Genomic DNA, 12521 nt, shown 5'->3' on the forward strand with positions numbered 1-12521 from the left:
ATATCTCATAAAAATTAAAAATCAATTTGATAATGACAAACTACACAACAAAAAATGGGCAAAAGGCTTGAACAGGTTCTTCACAAAAAAGAATTCCCAAAAGGTCAATAAGTAGCTGAAAAATGTTGCTGATGAGACTGTACAATCAGTTTGAAAAAATATGCTAAGTATGTTCTCAATCTCATTATAGGTGCACCCTATGACTTAGTGGTTCTACCCTAGGTAGCAAAATGAGTGAATAGGTCCCAAAAAAGATGTTTATAAGAATGCTCAGAGGAGTAAACAGAGGCCAAGAGAGATGACAGAATTAGCATAAATTGCACAATCTTAAATCACTATAACAGCTCTAATCCCTCTGGTTCGAAAGACTTGTCTTTTCCCCCCCTTATCACTCAGGGCAATTGGACAAGCTGTTTGGGCTTCCAAATTCCTTAGAAAGCACTTCTTTCTTTAATAGAAATTAGCTCACTGGAGGGCCAGTGTGTATTTTGGGAGGTCACATTTCCAATTGAATCCCCCTATGAAAGCCCCAGCTGTGATTAAAATGTGCTACATTTTAATCTTTAAAAAAATGTAGAGAATTATTTAATAGTTTCATAGTCTGCCACTTTTCCAGACAGCATTTCATTTAAAACCCCAACCTTCTTCTTGAACCTTTTAACTGTTCCCAGCCATGTTAGTCCTGGATCAGATTAGAAGATTGCTTTAATAATTGTTTTTCATGCCCTTAGAGCAGCTGATAGAGTTATTTTGCTTCCTTTGGACAAACAACACACAGTCAATTTTTTATTAATGTCTGTTTTCTAACAGAAGAGTTACAAAAAAATGTTCATGGATGCTTTATTTGTGATAGCTAAAAACTAGAAACAGTACAACTGCTCTTCAACAGTAGAAAAGATGGTGTGGTATATTTGTACAACAGAACACTACGTCACAGTATAAAGACTGAACTACTGCTACATGCAGCAACATGGATAACTCTCAAAGACATGATGACAAGCAACAGGAGCCAGGCAGACAAGGGTACAGTGCATTTCATTTACCTGAACTTTAAAAACAAGTAAGACAGACATATGATGACAGAATTCAGAACTGTTAGTTATATTTGAGGGTTATAACATAGGAAGAAAGAGGGAGCATTACTTCAATTAAAAAAATTTTAACGGCCATTTAAACCATCATGGGAATATTTTCAAGAAGTTCTCTTCATCTATTCACGTATTAATATTGTTTTAATTATAGAGGCTTTGTAGTTGAGTTCAATATTTGAAAAAGCTAGCCCTCCTTCATTGCTCTTCTTTAGCATTTTGCTGGCATTTCTTGTTTATTCTTCCCATTGATCTTTATATTCAACATGTCTAACCAGGGCAAAAAGTGATGGTATGCTTTTACCGGTATTTTTTCAAGCCAACTACTGTATCTTTCAGGAGGTTTTAATAGCTTTCTTTATACGGATTTTTTCTGTTGTATATGAGATTCCATTTTATATTCTAAGTTGTTATTGAAATGCAAAGGCTATTGATAACTGAATGTTAATTTCATGTTCTAGTACTTTAATAAATTATCATTATATCTCAGTTTTTCTATTGATTCTTTTGGTTTCATAAGATTTTTTATACATTCTTTCATTTGAAAAAGAAAATAGTTTTGCCTCCTCCTTTCAAATTCTAAGCCCTCTAATTGCTTTCTGCTGTCTAATTGCATTGGTTATACTTCTAATATTATATTAATGAGCTGTCCTTGCCTTATTCCTTATTTTAGCATGACCATCTAATGTTTCCCCATTACATAAAATAGTGGCTTTGGGACTGAGGTATACATCATTTTATCATGTTAAAGACATATTCATTGGGACTTCCTCGGTGGCGCAGTGGTTAGGAATCCGCCTGCCAACACAGGGGACATGAGTTCGATCTCTGGTCCGGGAGGATCCCACATGCCGGAGCAACTAAGCCCATGCACCACAACTACTGAGACTGCACTCTAGAGCCCAACTACTGAGCCTGCGTGCCACAACTACTGAAGCCTGCACACCTAGAGCCCGTGCTCCGCAACAAGAGAAGCCACCACAATGAGAAGTCCGTGCACCACAACGAAGAGTAGCCCCCGCTCACCGCAACTAGAGAAAGCCCGTGCACAGCAATGAAGACCCAACGCAGTCAAAAATAAATAAATAAAAAATAAATAAATTTATAAAAACTAAAGTACAAAAAAAAGATACTCATCAATTCCCTTTTTATTGTTTTTTTTTCATATAAATGGGTGTTAAATTTTGTCAAATGACTTCTTGTTTTCTTTGAAGGCGATCATCTGATTTTTCTCAGTTATTATAATACTATATTAATTGATATTTTTTAACATTAAACCACTCTTACATCCCTAGAATAAGACTCACATAGTCATGATGTATAGTAAATACATTGCATTATCTGGTTCCAATTATTCACCCCTCGTTTTGTCTACATCCTCTCACCTATAATTTTTCATTGTCCTCCCATTGTAGGTGGGATAACCTGCCCAGTCTCCTAATTCTAGGCTTGGCCATGTAGCTTGCTTTGGCCACTGGGGTGTCAGCAAACTTAATGTAATCAGAGGTTTAAAATGGGCTTGGGCCTTGCTCGAACACGGGTTCGAGCCCTGGTCTGGGAAGATCCCACATGCCATGGAGCAACTAAGCCCGGGTGCCACGACTACTGAACCTGTGCTCTAGAGCCCACAAGCCACAACTACTGAGCCCACAAGCCACAACTACTGAAGCTCACGCACCTAGAGCCCATGCTCCACAAGAGAAGCCACCGCAATGAGAAGCCCACACACCGTAACAAAGAGTAGCCCCCGCTCTCTGAAACTAGGGAAAGCCCGTGCGCAGCAACAAAGACCCAATGCAGCCAAAAATAAATAATTAATTAATTTAAAATATATATATATCTTAAGCCACTGAGTTTTTATTATTATTATTATTTATTTTATTTTATTTATTTATGGCTGTGTTGGGTCTTCATTTCTGTGCGAGGGCTTTCTCTAGTTGTGGCAAGCGGGGACCACTCTTCATCGCCGTGCGCGGGTCCCTCACTATTGCGGCCTCTCGTTGCGGAGCACAGGCTCCAGACGCACAGGCTCAGCAACTGTGGCTCACGGGCCCAGTTGCTCCGTGGCATGTGGGATCTTCCCAGACCAGGGCTCGAACCCGTGTCCCCTGCATTGGCAGGCAGATTCTCAACCACTGTGCCACCAGGGAAGCCCAGCCACTGAGTTTTTAAATGGTTACTCAACAAAAACTAAATGATTCATTATATATTATCTCCTCATCTGCTTTTGAATCTGCTAATATTTTATTAAAGATTTTTAAACTGATGTATTTTTATAAGTGAGATTTTTATAGTGCTCTATATTATGTAAACTCAAATTGGATTTAGATATTAATATTTGCTTAATAAAAACAATGAAATTTCCTTTCCTCATCTATAGTACAAAATAGTTTAAGTAGCATTAGGATCATCTAATCTTTAAAGGTTTTTTGGAAGTTTTCTGTGAAACTGTACAGGTCTAATGCTTCTTTGGGAGGTGATGGGAGCTCTTTTATAATTTTCTCTATTTCTTTGATAGAAATCAGTTTGTGTAGACTTCCTAATCCTACTTTGGTCAGTTTGGGTAAAAATTCTATTTTCCTAGAAAATTACCTATTTCAATTATTGCTTATATCCATTTGTATGGAATTATACAAATTAGTTTTGAAACTTAAAGTAAATATTTGTTTAAATTTCCTCAGTTTGGATATTTATTTATCCTTTGCAATATTTAATTTTTAACATTTGTGAAGTCGTTTTTAAAAAAATAATACGTTAACTTGTGATTTGCCTATTTAGATGAACTTTTTAGTTTATTAGTTATATATATTTTTTTGTTTTCTACCTGTGGCAGACATATCCTAAGGTATGGGATATACCCAACGAGTCACACACTTGGATAACCCCCCGCCCCTTGTGTGTGGGCAGAACCTGTGACTTGATTCTAACCAATAGAATATAGCAAAGGTGATGGGGTGTTACTCATATTATCATGTTACATTGTATAAGACTCACTTTGCAGACTAGAGAGATTCTCCCACTGGCCTTAAAGAAGAAGTGATATTAAAATTGCCTGTGGGGATGGCCACATGGCAGGGAACTGTGGATAGCCTCGGCAAACTGAAAGAGGCCCTAGCCAATAGCCAGAAATAAAATAGAGACCTAGTCCTATACTGCAACAAGATTAAGTCTATCAACAACCAGAGGGAGCTTGGAAGTGGATTCTTCCTCAATTAGGTCTCCAGATGAGAACATGGCCTGGCCTACACTTGACTGCAGCCTTGTGGGATTTTGAGCTGAGAACCCAGCTAAGATGTGCCTGGACTTCTGATCTATAGAAACTGTGAGATAAAAAATGTGTGTGTTTCTAAGCCACTAAGTCTATGGTACACAGTTACAGAAAGTAACACAGCCAAACAAAAATAAAACCCTAACTCTTAGATTTCTACATTTATTTATTGCTAGTTCTTTCCTTCTCTCTGCTTACTTTGTTTTTCTTGTTCTGCTACTTTGAGTTGAGTGTTTAATTCATTCATTTTCTTTTTTCATTTGTATGTGTATTTAATGCTATGAATTTTCCTCTAGTAAATGCTTTTGCTGTATTCCATAGTTTCTATGTCATGTTGTTCAAGTTTGCTGTTAAGAAATTCTACATTTTTTTGTTCTTGGATTGCCCTTTTGACATAGGAGTTGCTTAATAACATGTTTCTAATATTTCCTGGTTGTAGAGTCTTTTCAGTCTTGTTTTTAGCTTTAGTTTATTGCATGTGGTAAATAAATATTGCTTATATTATTTCTATTTCTTGGAATTTTTTGAGTACTTCTTTGAGGCTTTGCAAAGATTTCCCAAGTTTAGATATTTGAAAGGACTCACCAGACTTCATAGAACATACTTATTCCTTATGGAGCATACTTACTCATAGAGCATACTAAGTACCACTTTTATTTAAAGACAAAGGATACAATGCAGCAAAAGAAAGAGTGCAGGCAAGCATTGGGGGGATCTGACATTCCATGCATAGGCTCCCCAAGAATCCTTATTTGCATATAGACTATTCTCTGTCACTAGAACTGAACAACCAAGATCTGAGTGAGGAATCTTGGCTTCAGGAGAGTTTAAAACAGAAGTTCTTAATGAGGGTGTATGTAACTGGGGTGAGGGTGGGGTGTTAATGTCTCTCTGACCACATGTTCAAGCCAGGCTGGAAAAAGTTTATTTTATATCAGTAAAGAAAATGTCCCTGAGGAAGGAGACAAGATGGTGGAATAGAAGGACTTGAGCTCACCTCCTCTCATGAATATACTAAAATCACAACAAACTACGGACAACCATTGACAAAAAAGACTAGAACCTACCAAAAAAGATATTATACATCCAAAGACAAAGAAGAAGCCACAGCAAGATTGTAGGAGGGGTGCATACGCAATATAATCAAATCCCATACACGCTGGGTGGGTGACCCACACGCCGGAAAATAATTATATCACAGAGGTTCTCCCACAGGAGTGAGAGTACTAAGCCCCATGTCACACTCCCCAGCCTGGGGTTCTGGAATCAGGAGGAGGAGCCCCCAGAGCATTTGCTTTGAAGGCCAGCAGGGCTTGAATGCAAGAGCTCCATAGAATTGGAGAAAATAGAAACTCCACTCTGGAGGACACATATAAGGTCTCATGCACACCGGGACCTAGGGAAAAAGCAGTGACTTCATAGGAGCCTGGGCCAGACCTACCTGCTGGTCTTGGAGGGTATACTGGCTAGGTAGGGGGTGCCTGTGGCTCACTGTAGGAATGGGGACACTGGTGACAGAGGTATTGTGGAGTGCTCATTGGCATGAGCTCTCCTGGAGGCTGCCATTTTAACACCAAGACCTGGCCCCACCCAACAGCCTGTTGGCTCCCGTGCTGGGATGCCTCAGGCCAAACAACCAACAGGGCAGGAACACAGCCCCACCCATCAGCAGACAGGCTGCCTAAAGTCTTCCTGAGTCTACAGCCACCTCTAAACAGCCCCCTTGACACAGCCCTGTCCACCAGAGGGATAAGAACCAGCTCCATCCAGTGGGCAGGCACCAGTCCCTCCCACCAGGAAGCCTGCACAAGCCTCTAGACCAGCATCACCCACCAGGGGGCAGATACCAGAAGCCAAGAGGAACTATTGATACAATCCTGCAGCCTGCAAAGCAGAGACTGCAAACTCAGTAAGTTAGACAAAATGAGACAGCAGAGGAATATCTTCCAGATGAAGGAAAAAGATAAAACGCCAGAAGACCAACTAAGCGAATGGAGATAGGCAAACTACCAGAAAAAGAATTCAGAGTAATGATAGTAAAGATGATCCAAAGTCTCAGAAAAAGAATGGAGGCACAGATTGAGAAGATACAAGAAATGTTTAACAAAGACCTAGAAGATTTAAAGAACAAACAGAGTTGAAGAATATAATAATTGAAATGAAAAATACACTAGAAGGAATCAATAGCAGAATAAATGAGGCAGAAGAACGAAAAGGTGAGCTGGAAGACAGAATGGTGAAATTACTGCTGTGGAACAGAATAAAGAAAAAAGAATGAAAAGAAATGAAGACTGTCTAAGACACCTCTGGGACAACATTAAATACACCAACATTCACATTATAGGGGTCCCAGAAGGCGAAGAGAGAGAGAGGGCCTGAGAAAATATTTGAAGAGACAATAGCTGAAAACTTCCCTATCATGGGAAAGGAAACAGTCACCCAAGTCCAGGAAGTGCACAGAGTCTCATACAGGATAAACCCAAGGAGGAACATACCGAGACACATATTAATCAAATTGACAAAAATTAAAGACAGAGAAAATATTAAAAGCAACAAGGGAAAAGCAACAAATAACATACAAGGAAATCCCCATAAGGTTATCAGCTGATTTTTCAGCAGAAAATCTGCAGGCCAGAAGGGAGTGGCATGATATATTTAAAGTGATGAAAGGGAAAAACCTACAACCAAGAATACTCTTGTTCAGATTCAACGGAGAAATCAAAAGCTTTACAGGCAAGCAAAAGCTAAAACAATTCAGCACCACCAGACCAGCTTTACAACAAACGCTAAAGGAACTTCTCTAGGCAGAAAAGAAAAGCCCACAACTAGAAACAAGAAAATTACAAATGGGAAAGCTTAACAGTAAAGGAAAACATATAGTAAAGGCAGGAAATCAAGAGGCGAGCACAAATGCAGGACATTGGAAATGCATGTGAAATTAAGAGACTAGCAACTTAAAGCAATCTTGTATACATATAGACTGCTATATCAAAACCTCACGATAACCGCAACATTAAGGCATCAAAGGGTTTCTTTCCTCCCCAGGGTTCCCCTGTTTCTTTCTTTCAGTCCTACTCTAGGTCAACCCTTGGGTCAATTATTCTCCTAGGTATCTTACTTTCCTTCTTCATTCCAAAATTAAAATTCCTTCTCACAACCTCCTAAGGCTCTGAGAAATCAGGGTCCTTTTCTCTCTGAGCCTCAGGTTGAAACTACTTTCTATGAAGCCACCTAAATGCTGGCTTTACTCTGCTACTTCTCCTTGGACTGTGGGCACAGAAATTTTCCGATATTTTCCCTTCTGCACACAAAAAACTCTACTCGGTTCTTAATTCTTTTATTTCTAAAAAGGTAAATATCTGTAAGAAGTACAGCAGATACAAAGAAACATGGTGTAAAGAAAACCTCATTCACCAACTGGCATGTCCTGTCTAAGACTTTCATTTATAAGAGGTGGTTCTCAGTTGGGGATGGTTTTGCCCCCACAGTTGGCATTTGGTGATATCTGGACACATCTGTGATTGTCATTACTGGGATGCCACTGCATGTAAAGTGTAGAGGCCAGGGATGCTGCTATACATCCTACAATGTGCAGAACAGTCCTCCCAAACAAAAACTCATCCAGCCCAGAATATCAACAGCGCTGAGGTGGAGAAACTCTGATTTACAACATCACCATATTTCATTCCACCTCAACTCATACAGCATCTGCCCCTCCCAGCTGGGGCATCTCTCACTGGTTATTAGGAATTTCAGGACAGGAGTTTTGCTCCTGAGTGAAAGGAAGTAATGAAATGTTCTGATTTAATGGCAGGACATTTAATTTAAAATTTAATCCAACCACACTGAATTCCATTACACACAGAGCTTTGATAGTTGTGGCAAATAACAGCAAATACGAGACATATACCTGCCCTCAAAGAGCTTGATCTTCTTGGGAGGAAAAGAAATACACACTTGGAGAAGTAAGAAGAATAAAAAGCAAGATATGAGTGCTTAAGACATAAATAAGAATGATTGGGAATAACATACTTGGGTTGGCCCTTAAATAGATTTAAAATGAAAGGGTTTTAGAACTGAAAGCAATTAACATAATACCTAATGTAACTCCATTTAACAGGTGAGAAGAAAAACACAGAGAAACTAACCTGTCCAAATTATGCTGGCAAGTTACTGGGAAGAGAACTCTGGTCTCCTGATTCCTGACCCTTGCTGTTTCGTTTACAACCGTTGCCTTTGTGACTGCTAAAAAAGAAGAGAGAGAGAGAGATGAGCAGAGAAGGCCCTGTATGAGCGATGGTAAAAGTATACATCATCATCATAGTTATAATAATAATCATTGTTGACATTTGAATGCTTAGTGAGTAGACTGGTGAAGGGCTCACATTACGAAGTATCAGAAAGTAAGACTGGAAAGGAATGAGCAGCTTGGGATGAAGAGATAAGATTAAACTAAACAGAATATTAACAGTCTCAGTCTAGGTATTTTAGAAGTTAAGTGAGAAATAAAGGTAAGTGCTATAGGGATTTCAAAAGGGGTCAAATTCCAGTGGCTGAGGGTAATCAGGCATGGCTTGGTGGAAGGGGTAAATTGGAGATGAGCTTTCAAGAGGCATAGGATTTGAAAGGAGATAAGAGGAGAATCTAGATAAGGAAAGGATCCAAAGTTAAATAAACCAAGTGGCTTTGAGGACAGTGAAGAAACAAGACAGACTAGAATGGGAAGCTTGAGTAGAGGGGACCTGGGAAATGAGGCTGAAAAGGCAGGATAGGTCCAGATCATGCAGGGCCCCAGGAAGAATGAATTTACTCTGGCAAAGAGAGATCACTGCAGGTGCTTTAGCAGAATAACTTGATTAATGTTTTAGGATGACTCCTCTGGCAATGATGTATAGGATGGACTGAGCCAAGAGAGATAAAGGGAAGGCAGAGAGCTATTCTTCTCGTAAGAATAGAATAAAGAATATTATAAAGACTAAAGAATACTATACAATATTTATAATGCAGTGAGTTATTATTCCATAGACACTATACTAACGTACTTTTTCTCATTTAATTCTCACCGAAAACATACAAAGGAAGTCGAATTATCATCTCCATTTTTACAATGAGAAAATAGAATCAAAGAGAGGCTACATAACTTGCCCAGGTCACGTATCAAGGCAGTGGAGGAGTCAGAATTTGAGCCCAGATAATATGACCCAGAGCCTACAGTCTTAGCTGCTATGCCATATCCTTCAATATTATTAAATGTGTCTGAAAGAATCCAAGAACAAAATAATAGGGCTGAACTAATGATTAGTAGTAAAAAAGGAAATGGAAGGAAGAGAGATGAGACTTTACAAGGGAACAAATGACAGAACTTAATGAGATACATGGGGATGAGAAAGAGTAAAAAATGATCATCTCTTAAGGGGTGAGAGCACGGGGATATGATAATACCATTCACCCTTGGAAATCACAAGGGTGAATCCAGAGGGGAAAGATGAGTAATATTTCAGATATGCTGCATTTGGAAAGATGAAAAGAAATTCACGTAGAAATTCTAATATGCAGATAAGATAGATTTTAGAAACTCAGGAGAGAGTAAGGATTGAAATTACAGATTTTGAAATTATCTCACATAAAATGAATAGTGGAAACAAAAAAACTATTAAGCTCTCCAAGGGAGGAAAAAAAAAAAAAAGACCAATCCTTGGGGACCAGCAACAATTGAAAGGCAGAGGAGAGAGGCAGGAGCAGAAACAGGACAGGGTAGTCTCCCAGAGTTCAACAGATGAGAGTTTCCAGAAGAGAGCAGGCTGCCTTCTCTTTTCACTCTGTACTCTCCTGGAAGATCTCATTCTCACCTATTCCTTAAACTACCATCCACACACATGCAAATAAAAGATAAGAGGTCTATAGTTGAAGGAGTTTGAAAATGTCAACAAAGGGGTGAGGTAAGCAAAGATATCATAAAGGAGTGATTAACTTAAACATGAGGATATAACCAGTTGAAAGCAATATTCGAATGCATAAAGATCCTGATGCGTTAATTAAACTAGCTAGGCCAATCAGGGAAAGCATCTGGAAAAGGATGCATTACTACCGAAAGGTAAGGAAATCATGTTAAACTACGTCACTTAGACACAATCAGCAAAATTCAGATTATGGGAAACTTCACAGAACCAACAACCTGGTTCCTTCAACAAGCAAACTGCAAGGGAAAAATATGGAGGTGGAACTTGTAGAATAAGAGAAGCTTGAAAGACGTATCAACCAATCACAACGTGTGAAGTGGACTGGGTCCTAGGTTAAACAAGCACAGTAGAGAAAAAAAAAACTACAAAGCAAGTAGAAAATTAAACTGGATATTTGACGATATTAAGGAAATACATTAAATATTTTAGGTGTAATAATACTATTGTGGTTACGCTTTTTAAAAGTCCGTTATATTTTTAGAAATCATACTGCTATATTTATAGCTTTCAGATGCCTGCTATTTGCTTCAAAGAAACACAAGAGGAGTTATGTAGATAGTGATATGGGAGCAGCGAGATTGGCCAGGAGTTAATCATTGTTGGGGCTGGCATTGAGTTCAAGGAGCTTCATTTTTTCCATATGTTTGAAATTTTCCTTAATATTTTTTTTAAAAAGATGCAGTTTGGTTTGCAGGAATAGGATTTCCTTCCATATACTGTAGTTTAGATGGCCCTGGTTAAGTTTTCTTGACCTGGGTTCAGTGGATTTCAAGGAACCACGAGGATTATCAAATTAAATCTAGACAAAGCTGAAGGATGAAGCGGGCCACCAAAAAACAGGGATTGAGTTGAACACAAGATACCACTTGAAAGATGATGGAAGATCCTTCAAGTTACTGATTAAAGGGTTTCAAAGATAAAATTTTAACATAAAGGACAACAAGAAACTAATGGGGGGTGTGTGTGTGTAAGGAGTTTGTTGAATGAGCAAAGCAGTAGGTAAGAAAAATGACTCTGTCCACTCTTGTTTCTAAGACAAATTCAATGCCACTGAAAAAGACATGCAGCTATGAGATGACCAAACCTAAACGTGGGATATTTGTTCGTAAGAAAAGAATGTGTGCACTAAAGTCGTGTTAAGACACTGGAGATCTAGGGGTCGGGTCATTCAAACTTTCACAAACTACTTCTGTCTTCTTCTCCTTTGTTTATTCCTTCTTCTTTCCCCCAACAAATCCAAAGTGCCTTAGAGGTAGTGCAAAGGCCCTAGGACAAAGGGGTAAGAGTAAGAGGTAATATGAAGTTTGGAGGAAAAGATTAGATTATTTTCTCCCTCTCACTGAATCGTGAATTTAATAGTGTAAATTAAATTTGTCACCTTCCTATTTGTTGTGAGGTGGGGTACAGAACGCTCCGGACGAGGAGGACAAGTTGCTTTAGTTAGGTTGCAGGGCAGTGACGAAGACACTGAGCTGTGAAGACCTCTACCTTTTTTCTTTTCTAGGTCTCACCGTCAGCAACTCCCAAAGCACTAGACCTTTTCCCCCAGGTACGTAAACAAAACAAAACAAAACAAACTTAAGGGTAAGATTATGCGAAGGGAGTAGACGGGAGCATTCCAGAGGAAAACCACGAGCGAGGCCTCGTTCACCCAAGGAAGTTGGAGTGGCGGGAGCAGTTTGACAGTCACGTTGGCACGGGCTGGAGACACAGCAACGCGTCAAATCAGAGAGCCTCGGAAACCGCGGGAAGGACTCTCTGCGGATGCGCGTCCGGTCTTTATACGGAACCTGCGCGTATCAGACTCCAGGGCGACCGTCAGGAGGCAAGAGGCGGGGTCGGGGGAAGTGGCTCCAACCCGGCTCTGAGAGCCGCCCTCCCCGGTGTCTCGCAGCCCCGCAGCCCCGCAGCCGCCGGAGCAGGGAAGGGAGGAGACTGATTCCCCTGAGGTGGACGGAACGTTTAGAACACCTCTCCCCAAATCCAGCTACCTCGCTGTTAACCGAAGCTTGAGAGTCCTCTCCTCCCCTTCGGGGACACCTAAAACCGACGCCGCGACGGTTCCGGGTTACGCGCTGGAGCTCGGCGTGTGGCGGCCCTGCCGAATCCAAGCCCGGAGTCCCAGGCCTCCTCCCGCCCATGGGGGAGGGCAAAGAGAAAATAGGCACCAATCGAAATGTACACTTGGAAGACGTTCACCCTCTG

General features: G+C 40.0%; 1 protein-coding gene across 4 annotated transcripts in view; it reads right to left on the reverse strand.

Moving 5' to 3' along the window:
- The window catches only part of PATE2 (prostate and testis expressed 2), a 114544-nt gene extending 102091 nt beyond the window's left edge, over nt 1-12453 (reverse strand). For 3 of the 4 annotated variants that reach the window (XM_057552624.1, XM_057552623.1, XM_057552621.1), the window contains exons 1-2: nt 12308-12453; nt 8505-8601 (exon numbers count right to left, since the gene is read on the reverse strand). The gene's annotated coding sequence lies outside the window, so the exon portion shown is untranslated. Of the gene's footprint in view, nt 1-8504; nt 8602-11694; nt 12230-12307 lie in introns of those variants that run through there. The other variant, XM_057552622.1, reaches the window with a different exon arrangement.
- Nucleotides 12454-12521: the final 68 nt, after the last annotated feature.

This window comes from Balaenoptera acutorostrata, chromosome 9, assembly GCF_949987535.1.
Source record: "Balaenoptera acutorostrata chromosome 9, mBalAcu1.1, whole genome shotgun sequence".
NCBI classification, from domain to species: Eukaryota; Metazoa; Chordata; class Mammalia; order Artiodactyla; family Balaenopteridae; genus Balaenoptera; species Balaenoptera acutorostrata.